Genomic DNA, 16,731 nt, shown 5'->3' on the forward strand with positions numbered 1-16,731 from the left:
TGCAATTCAAATAGGTAATGTTTTGGTCGCTACCGCAACTTTCATCAGACGCATTGCAGGCGTATAAGAGGTCCACAGTGCAATGGCTGGTGCCAAAGACCAGTCTTGATAAATCCCATCCCTGTGTCAACATGTGACTGCTGCAACCAATCACACGCTACAGTGGTCACATGTAACACTTTGCTGTAGGGGTTCAATATATAAGGACCAGTGAGGGGCCAGGAAGTGGAGGCTGCAGTGTAATATTATAATAATAATAATAATAATAATAATAATAATAATAATAATAATAATAATAATAATAATAATAATAATAAAGTTTAAATTAAAAAAAAAAAAAAAAAAAGGAATTGTCAAATAGGAAATCCATAACAAATATGAATAATTTGGTGTGGCTCTGTATTTGAAATGTTCATTATTAGAGATGAGCGAGTAGTGTTCGATCGAGTAGGTGTTTGATCGAATACTACGGTATTTGAAATACTCGTACTTGATCGAACACTACTAGCTGTTCGAAGTTTAATGTTCGATGCAGAACCAGCGTTGATTGGCAGAATGCTATACATTCTGCTATACATGCTGCCAATCAACGCTGGTTCTTCTCTTACCTTTCCGAAGTCTTCTCTGCGCTGCGTCCCTGCATCCACCCGGAAGAGGATGCGGGGACCCTGCGCCGGGAGAAGACTTCAAGCAGAATCCAGCCTGACCGTCACTCGTGGACTTGGTAAGTATGATTTTATCGAATGTTGCCTACCCCTGAAACGAGCATTTCCCCCAAATAGACAATAATGGGGTTCGAAATCCAGATTTCGAACCTCGGACACTTTAGTGTTCGCGCATCTCTATTCATTACCCTGATCCCATAAAGGAATCCAGTATGTTCATTATAGGGCTGTTATTTCCCTCATGCTTACAATATCAACTTAAAGATCTAGACATAGTAAGTAAAGTGCTTTTATCTGCCCTTTACAATTGTAGCCTGGGGTTAATCACTCGCCTAATGCACCAATGGCTGTTACTGACTATATAGCAAATTCTGTAATGGGTTTGGAGAAGTAATATTGTGTGCCATCAGCATAGACAGATATTATATTTCACTACCGCAGGATCATCATCTCACATGTGCACAGACGTGTCTAATACTTAATGCATTAATATAAAAAAAAAAGTATGCAGAATGGATTCTAAATAGGATCTTTAATAATCCGGCTGAATGAAGCTATTTCCAGCAGACACTCTTGATGACAGCTTTAAAGAGGCCGCCGTATTTCCATCTAACCTCTACTTTATAATCTTGGATTTTTTTTTACTGAATAATGGATGTTGTGACTCAGAGATGCCAGTCTCGACTACTGTACGTATCCACATAAACTCCAGACTTTCTAGACTTAATTGGAAAAGTAGATGTTGTTCTGAGCTCCGTCATACGACATTCCTACTAGATTGTTAATAGAGGTTATTTATGTTACATATACTGCACAGGAAGAATCAAACAGGAAGTGGTAGCAAAAAAACTGATTTCCAGGATTTTTTTTTTTTTTAGTTTTTGGCTACCTGCAGATGTTTTTGTGCTCTAGAAGGAGGACCTCTCTCCCTGACAACCGTCCTTCCTATAAAGAAGCATTCTAGTAAAAAAAGAATATTTGTCTCCTCCATTTGGAAATGAGCCTGTGTATAGTGTAATGTTGTTGAATATTTTACAGTTTTATTGCAAAGTTATGTGCTTCCCTCCTGAGCACTGAACTGCTCTAAGTTCCTAGGATGTGCACTGTATGTAAACCAGGTCAAATGCAGATCTATGGGAGTCAAACTAAAGCTCCTTAGTGAGTTTGATTCCTGATCTTGGATACTGGGTAAAAAAAGATGCAAATTTATTCTCCAGGATGTAATTAGGAGAACAGTGCCTCTGTATGCTGCCCTCTAGAGGGCAGCCTCCTTAACATCATGCGTGACTCAGTTAATAAGCCTACTAGAGGGCAGCACACAGAGTGCACTGTTCTCCTAATTACATCCTGAGAATAGATTTGCATATTTTTTACCCAGAATCCCTAGTGGAGCAGGAATGAATTGTAAGTCTCTGTACTGCCTATGTAAGCACACACTCTCCCTAATGTGTATGATTATCCCCTGACCCTGATCTTGGATAGGAAACAATGAGTGTATCAGAGGAACAGAGAGAGGTTGATTGCTCTGGAGGAGAGCACAAAACTTCACAATATTACTGTATTCTCTAAAATTACATTGCACATTCTCTTTTTTAAACAATGTAACTCCAGGTTCATGCTAGCATTGGGCTTTCCATTCTTTGGATCCGCTTGAGGACCCAAAAATGGAAAGTTAACCCACTTAAAAAGCAGATGGGTTTTCAACTGAAAAATGTGACAAAAATGTGGAGAGAAAAGTTCTGCGGGTTTGGGGATGGAAACCCCAAATGTATAGCGTGTGCTAGTGTGAATCTAGCCTAAGTCAGAATTAAGTCACCAGTGGTTATGACTGGGATGGGTGGTGGGTCACATGGTTACACCTGCAATGTAGAAGACAAGGTGAAAGTGAACAGAGCTTCTTTACGTCAAGAATTTATATTTGAATCAAAGTATCTTCCTTGAAGGTTTTGATCAGTCTCATAAGGGATGACATAGAACTTGTATTGGAGTAGCATAAAATTGTTGTTTTGTTTCAATAACCTCTCAGACCACTCATCTTGTCAAGCCAAAATGCAAGGAAGAACACTTCTGTAAATTTCATCAGTCAGTCCTTGACACAAATACATTTAGTTGATATCCCAGATGGGTGAAAATCTTTTTTTTGCTATAGATTAACAATTTTCTGGTCTCCGAGAATGGTCGCCATTAAACAGGTTGACCATCATGGATGATTGTTAGGTTGTGCTTTTGCATTATGCCGTATTGTTATGGGTATTAGTCTTAATATCACAAGAGTTTCCCACAAGGGCATTTAAGGGCAAGTACATAATAGAGGAAGGAAGATCTTGTTTGTGACAATTGACTTGACGCGTTAGATTATTTACTGAAGCAATGGTGTATAAAGGCATCGATTTCCTATAAAGAAATGTATCTGCTAAGTAAGAGTTCATATGGTCGCAGCTTGATGTTGTAAAATATAATTTATTGGGGTTGTTGACTGTTTGAGTCTCTTCTTTGTGTAATGATCTCGGCTTTTAGAAGGTCAGTATACAACTTTATCCTCCTGTAAGAGGGATATTGCCGGAACTGGGTGACGAACGCACAAAAGACACCTTTATGTTGATCCAACATGGAGAAAGATACAAATTAAAAATCCATAAAATACCAATTATTCCTGATTTAGTAAAAAGTCTTAAGGATAAAGTAGTTTATTTTATGCAAAATGCATAATTATGAGACTAATCAAAGACACCTGCTCTGCGAGAAGTTCTGCTCTCTAATACGGAATGAGGCATTTAGTGGCTTTGCCTTATTCTAAATTATATGGATACTGGCCAAATCCAATATCTCTCTTCCACATGTTGCATTATATACTGGGTATGTAGAAACCATGTAAATAACTTCCAGTGTATAAGACCACCTGAACATAAAGAAGGTTTTAGTACCCTAATATTACTATATTTAGCACCCTAAACCATTGTATAGCCTGCTACAATTTTGCAATGTACAGACGTGATGTTTTATTTTCAATTGACACGCAACAAGTTCTTACGAATGCGCATAAGCAAAATGGCTCGTAATGAGTAGGGTTCGTTACAAATGTTACAAATTTCAGGTTTGGCCAATTCCATAATTTGTTTTTTTTCCAACAACAACTATTGTATAATAAGTGGACGCCCAATGGAGTTGTTGAGTTAAACAGACTAAACATCTTATTCTCCTTTCCTGGGCTCCATCAAGCATCTGGTAGTCCCTCAATATGTTGTCCATGCCTCTTTGGACCTCTACAATCAAGTCAGTGGCCTGAGGGAATGCTGAGGCCTGCAGTTGGGCCTCATCGGTCACATGGGGTGTACAAAAGTCAAGATATAGATCCTGAAAACTCCTTTAAGGCCCCATGTCACGGAAGCAGAACTTTTTTTTTTTTAAGTGTAGATTGTGAGCCCCATATAGGGCTCACAATGCACATTTTCCCCTAGCAGTATGCCTTTGGAGTATGGAAGGAAAACCATGCAAACATAGGGAGACTCCTTGCAGATGTTTTTTTGTCCTTGGCAGGATTTGAACCCAGGACTCCAGTGCTGCAACGCTAACCACTGAGCCACCATGTTGCCTCTGGAAATTGAACTTTTCTATTGCAGATTTTGCTGCGGTTTTTTCAGCCAAAGTCAAGAGTGGCTTGAAAGGGAATGGGGAATATATAGGAAGCTCTTATACTTCTCCTTCCCACTCCTGGATTTCAATCCTGAAAACCACAAACAATTCTGCCAGAAAAAAGCAGCTTTTCCACAAAGTGGAGCATGAACCTAAGAGAGATCTTCTCAAGTGAGGAACTACAAGGCTTTACTTATATACAGTTAATAGGTTGAATGTAGCAAAATTCTCAGTTGGTGCTTGAACTGGCGCTGGGATTTCCCTCTGGGATAAGGGGAGAAAGAGCTGCTTCTCAGTATGGACACACAGCTTTTCACAGGGTTTATGCATTGTTTTAGTCAAATAGTTTTACTGTTTGTTTGCAAACTTAAAGTGACCTAGATAGAGAAGTTGGTTTGTGGATTACAAAATGTTAAGGATGGAAATAGATAAACAGAGAAAAGAGCGTTGCCGCAACCCTTGATTCCCAAGCAGTTAATAGAATTGTTTTGTTTTAGCTTTTTTAATCAATTCAGCTCTTTCCAAATCCTTGACTGTGTACAGTGCAAGCCAGTTCATACTATGGCTAACAAATATTCTGCTTTTAAGATCTGTTTTCGCTAATGAATCATCAATCACATCCAGTATAAGAATAGGAGACAGGAAGGAAATTACATACAAGCAATCTATTTTTCATCTAAAATATGTCATAATATATGATTTTATGCAGCAGACTGCTACATTATTTATCCCACCTAGCCTGCAAGATGTTTATTGCTGATTTTAATATAAGAGTCTAAATAATGCAGGACACGGACGAGTCGAGATAATTTGTGGTTGAAGAGGAGAAGTTTGAATATTTGGACAAATTCACAAATCAGCCGGTAACAGGTGAATCAGTCACAAGTAAATCTACTGTAAGTGAAGGAAAAACAGGCGGGATAGTGGAAGTGAAGACCTAGAAAAGAATATTCTTCATGGGAGGGATCCCAATAATGATAGCCAATCTCAATCCAGGAGGAGTCTGATAGGTTACCCTGCCATCTCGGTGACTGATACTCAAATATTTGATCTTTTTCCACTTTATAACCAATGTCCTTTCTTGATAGAAAACCTTTCCATCCATGTGACCAATTTCAATCAGGTATCCATATTTATACTTGTAACAGAGTTGAGTTTATCATTTCCCACCATATCACAATGTACAAAGGTACAGATCACCATATTTGACTGCAGGAATCTTCCATTTTGAACTTGCCAATTGGCACGTTATAGCAAGGAAAGTGAAAAGATAAGGGGCCTCAGACACATCCAAGATTTGCTATAAACACACACCAACATTGGGCCCAGTCACTAGCCCATTGGTCTTATACTATGCGCAATGATCTTATGTTACGTTAATACAAGGAGATATGCTAACTATCCTATGTGTATTTATGTATGGCCACATTTTTGGGAATTGCAACCTTTCAAGGATTTTGTTATCATGTCTTGATTAATTAGTTTTATGAGAAATTGCATTAGTTAAAGGATTAACCAGTTGTTAATTTGATACTCTATATATAGGATAGGCCATAAATTTTACATCAGCAGGGGTTAAACTGCCCCGATCAGCCTTTTCCCCACGGTGGTGTAAGCTTCAGTCCATTCACCATACTTGCAGTATTGCAGCTGTTGAGCCATAGACTTCACTTGGACAAATGCCGAAGTACTCACTACAGCCACTAGTAAAATTATGGTGAGTGAGCACTGCAGCTTGTGTTGATTGTTGCTTGTCCATGTGGTTGACCCTTGTCGATTGATGTACTAGCCTATGGATAGGGTGTCAATTTTAAAAAGCTAGATAATGATGACCAGTTAGGTTGGGTCACATCTCTAGGGGACATCATGACTCCAACAAAGTAAACCAAGACTGGTGTTCACTACTGGAGCAGTGAGGGATAATGGTTAAAGTATAGAACCACACTCCCATCTATTAGATTTTTATTTTTATTCCTGGAACACCACTTTAAGGACTCTGGACAGAAAATCTAGTATTTTCTAACTTCATCATCCAGCCTTTTAACAGGCTTTGTTTTTGTAGAGTAGGACTTGTACTTTCTTTTGTTACTTTTCTCTTCTGTTCCTCCATTGCTGACTCATGACCACAGTAACAATTTTATTAGGACTACTGCGCTTGAGAAGAGTCTTTGCCAGATTCATCAACTCTGTGAAATCTCTGCGGGCTTAGCCTATCTAGTGAGAATGGAGCACAAAACAATAGCTGTGAACTGTTTTGTCTGGTGCTTGATTAGATCTGATGTCCCAGTTTTGTTGATAAATTGTTCTATATTGTAACTTGCATCCAACAAATACATTTTCCTAATATTGGAAGGTGAAGTGTTTTGTGAGTACGAGAACAAAAGTATCCCTATCTATATGATTGAAAAGTAGCTTGTTGTTCTGTTGTCACCTTCACTATCCTTTCCATGACTTTCGCTTAACAGTTACCATGTTAATAGTTCACAATCTTTGTCTGATTCTATGCACAGACTCATACACAAAGTAGCATAGAATGATGTAGCCTTGATATGATCATTGCTCTCAATCCTACTTATTCATCAATATCATGTCAGGAATCGAAATATCCATGCTTTCACTTCTCTAACCAGCCAATATCATTCTGTTCTGCTGGGGGACAGTCAGTGCAGCATCTGGATTTGTCACATGGTTATTTTTTGAGTTTGCTATGCCTACCAGTCAAACTCTGGCTGGGTTGGTACGGCCACTGGTTAGAAATTCAGAGCCAGTCAGAGTTCTAGTCCAGCATTTATGTGTTTGTGTTAGTTTTCTAGGCTCTTTGTTCCCTGAGCTGACTCTTAGAACATTCCCTGTTTTCTCTTGTTTTCCTGATTTGATGACCTTGGCTTCTTCTCCTGGTTATCCCCTCTCTCTTGGCTTTCTGATTTACCTCTGTTTTGATTTTGACTATTCTTGTACTCTCCTGGCTTATCTATTCCCTCTGCCTGCAATGGGGCTTCTTATCTGGTCCTTAGCTTGCAAATACACATTTTTTGTCACCTTGATCTGTGCTTGTAAACTGAGCCAAGTTCATACTGCCTTATGGCAGACTTTGGGGATGTAACGGTACAGGTCTAGCTTAGAGTCTTAAGTTACTACTACTTGGGGGCTGACTTGCTTGCAAGGAAACAAGCCAGGAGGAAGCCAGTGGTCGAGACACAAGATGAGCATCATATTAGTGTGAGAAGGAGAGTCTGTATGATTACAGGCTGAGAGCTCAGTAATCTCACAAGGCCGGAAGGCTGAGTTTAAATAGGAAGTTCAATCAGAGAACAGGGTGGAGCAAATCAGAGAGGTGGGAACTGAAACTAGAGGCCCCGGGAACAAGGCTTCAGATCAGCACAGGGGCTGTCCAGGAAGCTGAATAGCTCAGTTGGAAGAGCTACAGCCTGGGACCCTGAAGTCCCTGGTTTCAAGTCCTGACAGGGGAATTCTTCAGGGTGACTATTGATTATGTGACCCAGAGTGGTGTAGGATTATAGGTTGCTTGTTTACTTTCTGTCTCCTGGTCCTGACAATTACCTGTTACAAATTAGGATTTGCATTACTTTTCAAGAATTGCTTAAGCAGTAATTACATAACAACTATAAGTCACCCATCACTATAGAACTATTTCAGGACTGTCCACATGGGTTATAGTTACAGAAATATAGTAAGTCACAATGTCCATCCTGATTTACTCGCGCAATGAACAGAATGTCAATGTCAATTTCCATATCTACAGTTAAAAATGAAACTGACCATTCATATTAGATAACTTTCATTCAACAACTAAACCTCTGAAAGCTTCCTGACTAGGGTTGAGCGATCGTGTTTGGAAAAAATCGGATTCCGATCGGCGATCGAGAAAATTTCATGATTGTGATCGGAATTCCGAACACAATCTGTTTAGGTGGGATCGAGATCGGTAGTATTTCCCACAATGTCTTCACACTGAGTATATAGTGTATACTCAGTGTGAAGGCTCTACTGCGGTTCCATAGGAATGAATGGAAGCAGCCGGCACACAGCCTTAACCCCCTGCGCGCCGGCTGCCTCCATTCATTCTAATGGGAGACTAAAGTAACATCTCTAGTAGCTACTTAACTCCAGAGGATTAAAAAAAAAATCCTCTGGCTACTTAGTGATTCACTACACAGCGTGGATTCTAACAATTCTTATATTCCATGCTGTATAGTAAATAGGATTGCTTTTAAAATCCGATCTCCGATTAATAAAAAAAATCCCATTGACTTGCATTGGGATTGGAATTGGGATCAAGATCGGGTTCGAATGAAAAATGATCGGAAATTGGATTTTAAAATTGATCCTGAAAAGTCAAGATCAGCTCAACCCTATTCCTGACCATGTGCGCAAATTTTCTGAAAAAGGAGAAGGAAATAATTTTATGCCGGCCCATTTCATGGCTGCTTATCTTCCCTGAGCACAAGAGGATATGTTGCATTTGGTGGAAGAAACTTTTGTGCTTCAAATTAAACTTTGTTACATCTGTAACTGTTTATAGTAAATCTGATCATTAACCCGAATTCCACCTTCATTTTCCATATCAGTCTCCACTGGGAAATTTCTTGGAAGTTATCCCACAAAAAAAAAAACAAAAAAAAAAAAAAAAAACAATATATAAATGATTGTTACAGAGATAATAATTTCCCCTGAAAATAAACAGATATTGACAGATCATCTTCTGACCATTTCTAGAGCTTGCAGGCTTCCTGGGATATCAGTAATGGAAATAGTTCATCATTGTAAACTCTGTGCAATTGAACTTTATGCCCAGTTTTCCTGGGTAGTTTGTAATGAATTCCTTATATAGCAAACACAAGGGATTTTAGCGGGTGAAGTAGGTTATGGTTACCATAATTTATGTGCAAACAAAATAGTCAAGAGATCACAACTAGAAAATTGTCCTCCCTAAATTCAGTCCTAGATTCAGTGTACATGACAAAAACTACTAGATAATAAATTGTAAAACATTCTGTAAATATCAATCTTCAATATCAATATTTTTTACAATCTATTTACACAAGAGTAAGAAGTAGGGATTTTCAGAGGCTATGGTCAAAAAGCAAAAAATTGTAGGATAGACCATCACAGCTACTGTAGATTGGGAACGTTTTTTCAGGCCAGTGACTTTACATACTAAGGCTATGAGGTCTATACCATAGCCCCAATGGCTGCTTCTTTGCGGTCATCTTCAGTCATCTTCTGGCCTCTTTTGACCTCTTGGGTGACATCACCCACCCGGGGGACCACTGATGTCTGCATGATGTTGATGTGCCCAACGTGACTGGAGTCATATGTGGTTCATAACGATCTTCTCAGAATAGGAACCCTGAGTAGGGTTGAGCAATTGGGATCGGAAAACATTGGATTCCAATCGGCGATTGAGTAAATTTCACAATCGCGATCGGAATTCCGATCCTGATCTTTTCCGGTGGGATCGAGGTCGGAGGTTATCTCAAGATCGGCTCAACCCTAAAAGTGACTTTTCCCATAGAGAAGCATTGACTAGGGTTGAGCAATCGGGATTGGAAAAGATCAGATTCAGATCGGCTATCGAGCAAATTTCACGATCGCCATCGGGATTGGCTGAAAAATGATCGGAAATGAGATTTTAAAATCGATCCTGAAATCTCAAGATCGGCTCAACCCTAGCCCTGAGTTATACAAACATATATACTGTGCATTACGTATTTATAATATAGAATCCACAGCATCATAAAATCTACAGTGGAACAGTGAAATTAAAAAATGTAATATTTATTTGCAAACTGAAATTTCCTGATTTTTTACATCTTCACATTTAGTATGCAAATATATTTGCCTTAAATGTATCTCTGTCAATCTGGCGTACAAGGTATCTAGACTATAAATATCAGTCCTGTCACTACCACAGTGATATAACCTTTCGAGATACAATATCATTAAGATAAAAAAAATCTCAATTTTTTTTTGGTATTTTGTATTTGTTCATTCTGATTCTGATATTTGATCTCATTTACTCGACCCTTTCGCTTGCATATTAAAATGCAAACATCTTCTGTTGCATCTGCTTTATTTGTGCCAAAACTTGACACAATGATGTCTTTGAAACAGAAACCAGGTTTACATAACTCAGCCTCCGGGCCGTAGAGGAAAATGTACAATCTGATCTCAAGGCAGCCCTATTCTTAAGCTAAAATGCAGGAAGGCGTAGAATGTCATCCGCGATGGGGATTTATTAGTGCAGACAATTTGGCCTGAGCCTTTTTCCATCGTTACTAACAGAACATGCTAATTATTCCAAAAAATAAATAACTCTTAGCACGACCGTCTCCAAATCACAAACCAGCTCCGATTCTGAAGAGTTTTTCATTTAATTGGAATCTAAAGGAAATCGCTAGATAACTTGTTAAAGCACTGACAATGCTGCTACAATGTCGATGAAATATTACGACTTTGATATTGTTGTAAAATTCTAAAAAAGAAATTAACTTTAAGTTAAAAACAAATAAATAAATGAGATCTGCTTGTCATTCTGTGAATCCCCCCCGGTATACAAACTGAAGAGCCATTTAGACCCTGAAGCAGGGATTATAATGCAGGTTTTGCGCCCTCTTTGGCAGATTTTTGTTTGGCATCCCTTCCCCAGTAGAGTTGGCCAAAGATATAATTACATGTGTGCAAATTCCCGATGCCAGTTTACTATTGTCTAGCAGAGAAATTGAAACAATTTATCATAAATTATCTGTCAACATCTATTCATATGATTTATTACATAAAGGATCAAATCTGCAACGTTTAGTCTTGGCTTATGTAGAGAGGACTTAAAGGAGGCTCAGGGACTAAGAGATGTTCCTTAAGGAGAGTGTCATTAAGGCCACCTTTGCAGGTGTATGGAGACTTATAAGCCACTTTTGCTCCCCTGGGGGATTCTTGGGAATATGAAAATCAGTTTTCCAGGATGTAATTAGGAATATAATGCCTCTTTTTGCTGCCTCTAGGACAGACCCCTTAAACACCAGGCATGACTTTCTCAGACAGCCTGATACCATGATGTGGGATTATTGCCAAACTTGTCTATCTATCTATCTATCTATCTATCTATCTATCTATCTATCTATCTATCTCCTATCTATCTATCTATCTATCTATCTATCTATCTATTATTGCCAAACTAGTATATCTATTCCAAAAGGAAGAGCAGCAATACAATCAGTATTAGACTACACTTTCCATACATGCCTTTCTTATTCTGCATTGCAGCTCCATTTTGCTGCGTTTTTTTGAGCCAAAGTCAAGAATGGCTACAAAAGGAATGGAAAATATCTAGGAAGGTCCAATTCTGGCTTTGGCTCAAAATTTGCAACAAAAAAGTTGCATTTCCGCAACGTGGGACCTTAGACTAAAGTCCAGTTCAGCTAATTTGAATCTGAAATAAATACTGATTTTCACGAACATAGAGCTGCAATTCATAATAAGAAATCTTAGGAAAGTTTAAAAGCCGCCCTTCAAGGTACTGTCATTAGTTTGTTACTTGAGATGAGCGAATAGTATTCGAAACTGTAGTTTCGAATACCTCTCTCCATAGGAATGAATGGGAGCGGCTGCTTAACCCTTTGCAGTTCGCCCGCTCCCATTCTTTCCTATGGGAGAGAGTTATTAGAAACTACAGTTTCGAATACTATTCGCTCATCTCTATTTGTTACCGATTTTCCTGCAAACGGACACCCTTTAAGTCTGAGAATTAAACATATTTTTTCTATAACTTTTAATTAAAAATTGCAACATGAATTATACCTTTTTATATAGTTATTTTTGTACTTTCATTAAGGTAAAATTAATTGTTACTTTTTAAAGAGGTGTTTCATTATTATTATTTTTTATGTTGCGTTATTATTAGAGATGAGCGAACAGTAAAATGTTCGAGGTTCGATATTCGTTTCGAGTAGCCGCTCAATATTCGACTACTCAAATTGAATATCGAACCCTATTATAGTCTATGGGAGGAAAATGCTCGTTTCAGGGGTAGGTAACATTCGATCAAATTATACTTCCAAGTCCACGAGTGAGGGTCGGGCTGGATCCTCCGAGAAGTCTTCTCCATGCTACGTCCCTGCGGCATCTTCCGGCTCTTCATTCACTCTGCTAGGCATCGGGCATGGGCAGAGCCGACTGCGCATGCCCGCACTACAAGCGGACATGCGCAGTCGGCTCTGCCCAGGCCCGATGCCTGGCAGAGTGAATGAAGAGCCGGAAGACGCCGCGGTGACGCTGCACGGAGAAGACTTCTAAAGGTAGGAGAAGAACCAGCGTTGATTGGCCGACTGTATAGCATTCGGCCAATCAATGCTGGTTCTGCATCGAACTTTTCCATTCGAATAGCGAGTGGTACTCGATCGAGTACGAGTATTTTGAATACCGTAGTATTCGATTGAATACCTACTCGATTGAGTACTACTCGCTCATCTCTAGTTATTATTAGAGATGAGCAAGTGCTATTCGAAACGGCAGTTTCAAATAGTACGCACCCATAGGAATAAATGGACGCAGCCGGCGCGCAGGGGGTTAAGCGGCAGGACGCCGGCCCCGTCTGTGTGCCGGCCGGCTCCATTCATTGCTATGGGAGCTGCCGTTTCGAATAGTACTTGCTCATCTCTAGTTATTATCACAATATTAATCCCATATTTTTTTTATAATTTTTATTTCGTACTTTCATTATTGCAAATTCAATAGTTCATTCATTTAATATGATTTCTAATTTTTGTGATTTTACCATCGTAACTTTGTGGGTTTTTTCTTACCTTTATTCTATTTTTTAACATTTATTTTTGTTCTTTTTTTTTTATTGTTGTTTTAGCTTTTCCTTTAAATAAAAAAAATGAAATAAAATAAAGAAAAATACAAAGCTAATTTGTTCGCAAGTAATTGTAGACTTTGGGGATCCAAAATTTTCAGTTGCTTTCTGTGTTTTGTTCTTTGTTCTGATTTTAATTATTGTTTTGGATATAAAATATTTCGATCAATAGTGTGAGGCAACTTGAACAATAAATTCTGATGGAGCTCTGATTATAATAATTGTTGTTATGGAGAGGTGTAAACAAGAGAATATAATGGGACTTATTTATCGTAACCCGTCTAGAAGAAAAGCGCTATAGTAACCAATTAGAGTTTGGCTTTCATTGTCTCTCAAATTCTGAAGCCACCTCTCAACCACAGGAAATTTTTGGGTTTAGCAACAGAATTGATGCACTCAGGAGAAAAAAAGAACATGAATCCAGAAATATTTTTCAATTTAACATAAACATCCACCAATGGTTGCGAATTTCGGATATCTCCATGTCTTGACTTGTGGGGCCAGAGTAAAAGAAATGTGACATTCTGGCCTAAACTAAACCTGGTCACTTATTCTGTTATAAGACTAAGTTTCAATATTTTTTTTTTAATATAAATTGGTTAAATTTCATGTATGGGCTTATACCTTGGACCATGACAAGTGTCCACCCTTAAGTTATCTTTTTTTTTAAATGTAGATTGTGAGCCCCACATAGGGCTCACAATGTACATTTTTTCCCCTAGCAGTATGCCTTTTTGGAATATGGGATGGAAACCCATGCAAACACAGTGAGAACATACAAACTCTTTGCAGATGGTGGATTTTTGTCCTTGGTGGGACTTGAACACCAGGACCCAGTGCTGCAAGGCTGCAGTGCTAACCACTGAGCCACCATGTGGCCCCTACCCTTAAGTTATCTGGACTTGGGCTTACAATATCACAGCATGTCAATAAAACCCTTGAAAATGGGCGTTTACAACACAGACATTGAATGGTCACATAAAAAAACCCATAAAAGATGTCACTGACACAATATCACAAAACCATATTGTCTTGATAAGCTAATCATCTCGTGACATAATATGTGAATATGGCCAGACAAGAAGAAAGGTAACACATTGGAGCCTCTGTGTCGGAGTCTGGAATCTGATAAACAAGATACACACTTGAAAAAGGGGTTGACCCCGAAACGCCTTTGGGGATGTTGTGTGGTTTTTGCTACCAATAGAGTGCCAAGTGTGACTATGTTTTGGTGAGTGCGGTGTTTGCACATCAGGTTGTCTTGGTTCACCGTCTGGCTGCCCAAGGTGCTGTTGGTCATTCCTTTCTGAAGAAGAAAAGTAAGGAACAAAACATCTAGGAAATACTATAATAACAAGTTCATCACATAATGTGTAATAAAACTGTGTGGTACTATAGGGAGCGACTATCTCCTGTACTAGTCCATTAAATATAGAGTTAGGTGGGACTGACCCTTGGTTCACATATGCATTTGTTAATCCATTCGTGGAGTCTACCCCCCCAAATGGACTACCAAATGCATTTGCAAATGGTGTACAGTGAAAACACAAGAACCCCATAGACTATAATGGGGTCCTTGTGCTTGCCGAGAGATCTCCGCATGAGTCATGCGGACAGAAAAGTAGATTGTGAGGTACTTTCCTGTCCGCAGGTCCTCTGCAGAGATCTTGTGACAAGCACACGGACCCCATTATAGTCTATGGGGTCCGTCTGCTTTCACTTGCAAATGATGTGAGTTAGTCCATTCGGGGTGTCCCCATGCAGAATCCCTCAAACGGATTACCAACGCAGATGTGAACGAGGCCTTATTCTTACTATGCTTGTGCCAGTCATGGTAATGATACAACCTATGATATGTAATTGAGGGTTATCTCTTCTTATTGCTTTTTTGCTGTGACCGCTGCTGAGCGAATTCTTCTATGGCATCAATTGCTCTCCGATTCTGCATTTTACTCCCCAGTGTATATTGATACATTTAATCTACTTGTTCGGCAGTGTGCACCAGATTGCCTTGCTCAGCTGTAGACACCTCTCACTTCTTAGGTAGCCCTGATAACCCCATCTACAAGACGGAGATTACATTCTTACATTGTGACATTGAACATGCAGCTTGGAAGCAATACAGGATGGTTTAGGAAACTTAGCTGAATTTGCAATTGTAAGCTTCTGAGTTTGTCTCTCCAGTGGTGGAAAGTCAATTTATTCTGTTTTTTTTTTTTTTTTTTTTTTTTTTTTTTTGCTTCTAAGCTTCCTCAAGCCACCCAAACAATAAGCCCACACATGTAGGATTTGGCACCAAGGAAAGTCACATGATGTATCTATTTGGATTCAGCAGTGTTTACAATGAATGATCTGAGTCAGGTTTATTGCTGCCGAAGCGAACGAAAATTCTGCATACAAGAAGGTAGAGAGATGATTTATGTTACAGAGGAAAAGGGAGTTTTATATGCATTGAATGTGGGTTGCAGACGTGTAGGTTTTTTCAAACATTTTTTGTAGATATTTTTGTTTTTTAAGAAATCTCAGATACTGAATAAGATGCCAAGACCATTATATATTTCTTCTATCGAGTAACGTCAGAACACACCATTGTGATTAATACAAGGAGTTTTTTTTTGGTTTTAGAAAATTCATTTTCAATACCCAGTTAGGAAATTGTGTCTTAATGGGGAGAGATTCTGATTTAGTAATCAGCAAAAAATGGTATCTCTTCTGAAGGACCCAGAATGCGCAGACATTTAGGCTGAGGCCTCACATTGCGGAACGCAGCTTTATTTGTTGCAGATTTTTTTGCATTTTTTGAGCCAAAGTTAAGAATGTCTACAAGAGGAATCAGAAATATATAGGAAGTTCTTATACGTCTACATTCTTCTCAATCCACTGCTGGGTTTGGCTCAAAAAACACAGCAAAATTTGCAACAAAAAAACCCTGCAAAGGCTGGAAGCATGCACAGCTTATTTGTTTATTTTGCTGTTGCAGGTTTTGCTTTTTGGAAATCAACTAACATCAAACCACAATACCGATATGGAGCCAACTTTTTATGGCCTTTCTAGGTATAGATGTGACAGAATGCAGACAACGCAAACAACAACAAAGGGAGGTCAGCTAACCAAAAGTTTGCTAACAGTCGGGAAATGAAGTATAGAAATGAGATCCAAGAGAATAGTCAAAGGTAAAGCCAGAGGTCAGAAATAAGAATACAGGTAACAAAACAGCAAGAGTAACACTTGCATGCACAAGGCAATAGTAAACCAAGGTGAAGAAGATGGGTATGGTGGAAAATTAATTGCCAAGGTGAGGGAATAGGACAGTGTTTAGTCAATACAAGAAGAACCCAAAAGAAGAAATCACAGGCAAACATATCTTCTGCGCCGCAACATGTGGCCGAAGGATGGCGCCAAAGCACGGGCGGACGAGGATGTCACACATGGGCTCTAGAAGCAGCTCGATACTGCTGGTCGGGGCTGTTGCTCCTGTACAGATCAGACTTTTATGGCTTATCCTTTATAGGGTTGTCTGAGATACATTGTAGCTTCACAGTTATAGAAACATCAAAG

The 16,731-nt window shown here is 39.0% G+C and overlaps 1 protein-coding gene across 1 annotated transcript in view; it reads left to right on the forward strand.

Annotated features, from left to right (window-relative positions):
• Window positions 1–16,731, forward strand: part of LRP1B (LDL receptor related protein 1B) — a 1,094,775-nt gene that overhangs the window by 225,791 nt on the left and 852,253 nt on the right. The window lies entirely within an intron of this gene.

This window comes from Leptodactylus fuscus, chromosome 8 (assembly GCF_031893055.1).
Source record: "Leptodactylus fuscus isolate aLepFus1 chromosome 8, aLepFus1.hap2, whole genome shotgun sequence".
Classification (NCBI taxonomy): Eukaryota; Metazoa; Chordata; class Amphibia; order Anura; family Leptodactylidae; genus Leptodactylus; species Leptodactylus fuscus.